This window comes from Hyaena hyaena, unplaced genomic scaffold (genome assembly GCF_003009895.1).
Source record: "Hyaena hyaena isolate Hyena2069 unplaced genomic scaffold, ASM300989v1 scaffold_128, whole genome shotgun sequence".
Lineage (NCBI taxonomy): Eukaryota > Metazoa > Chordata > Mammalia > Carnivora > Hyaenidae > Hyaena > Hyaena hyaena.
In genome coordinates, this window is record NW_024080760.1 from 2319369 (window position 1) to 2320622 (window position 1254).

At 42.9% G+C, this 1254-nt stretch overlaps 1 pseudogene; it reads left to right on the forward strand.

The window, feature by feature from the left end:
• The first annotated feature begins 340 nt into the window (after positions 1-340).
• On the forward strand, positions 341-459 carry LOC120235366 (annotated as a pseudogene).
• The last annotated feature ends 795 nt before the right edge of the window (positions 460-1254 follow it).

The following is a 1254-nucleotide window of genomic DNA, read 5'->3' on the forward strand; positions in this document are numbered from 1 at the left end:
CAACTTCTCTGAGCCTCAATTTCCTCCTTTACAAAGCAAACATAGTACCTGAGAAGGCTGTTACTAGAAGTAAATGAGATACCACAAAGGACACCCTCAGCATGGCGTCTGACCAATCACGAGTGACATCCCCCATTCGTCATCAGGGAAATACAAATCGGAACCACAATGAGACGGCATCTCACACCTGCCAGGATGACTCTTAGGAAAAAAGACAAGGTAACAAATGTCGGTGAGGATGTGAAGAAAAAGGAACGCTTGTGCACTGTTGATGGGAATGTAAATTGGCGAAGCCATTATGGAAAAAAGTATGGAGGTTCCTCACAAAATGAAAAACAGAGTCTACGGCCATACCACCCTGAACGCGCCCGATCTCGTCTGATCTCGGAAGCTAAGCAGGGTCGGGCCTGGTTAGTACTTGGATGGGAGACAAAATGAAAAACAGAACCACCGTAACCTTTAGCAATCCCACTTGTGGGAAAATCGGGACCTCAAAGAGACACCTGCACTCTCGTGTTCATTGTAACAGTTTTCACAATAGCCAAGACTTAGAAACAACTTAAATGTCCTTTGACAGATGAAGAGATAAGGAAAATGAGGTGTATAGATACAATGGAATAGTGTTGAGCTCTGAGAAAAGAAGGGAATTCTGCCATTTGCGACAACAGGGATAAATCTGGAAGGCACTATGTTCAGTGAAATAAGCTAGACAGAGGAAGACAAATACTGTGGAATCTAAAACAGTAACAAAATTTCATGGAAACATAGAATAGGAGCATTCTGACCACAAAATAGAAAAGAGTTAATTAACTATGCTAACTATATGAAGTGATAGATGTGTTGTGTTGATCTTGGTGATCATTCTACAATGTATATGTATATCAAATCATCACATTGTATACTTCGAATATATGTACCATTGTATTTGTTCACGGTTCCTCAATGAAGTTAGAAGGAGAGAAAAGGAAAGATGGGAGGGAGGGAGGAAGGAAGGGAAATTCTCTAAAGATAAACTTTTTTTTTAAACTTTTTTTAATGTTTTATTTATTTCTAGGAGAGAGAGAGAGAGAGACAGCGTGAGCAGGGGAGGGTCAGAGAGAGAGGGAGTCACAGACTGAAACAGGCTCCAGGCTCTGAGCTGGCAGTCAGCACAGAGCCCTACGCGGGGCTCGAACCCACGAACTGCGAGATCATGACCTAAGCGAAAGTCGGACGCTTAACCGACTAAGCCACCCAGGCGCCCCTTACCCTGTT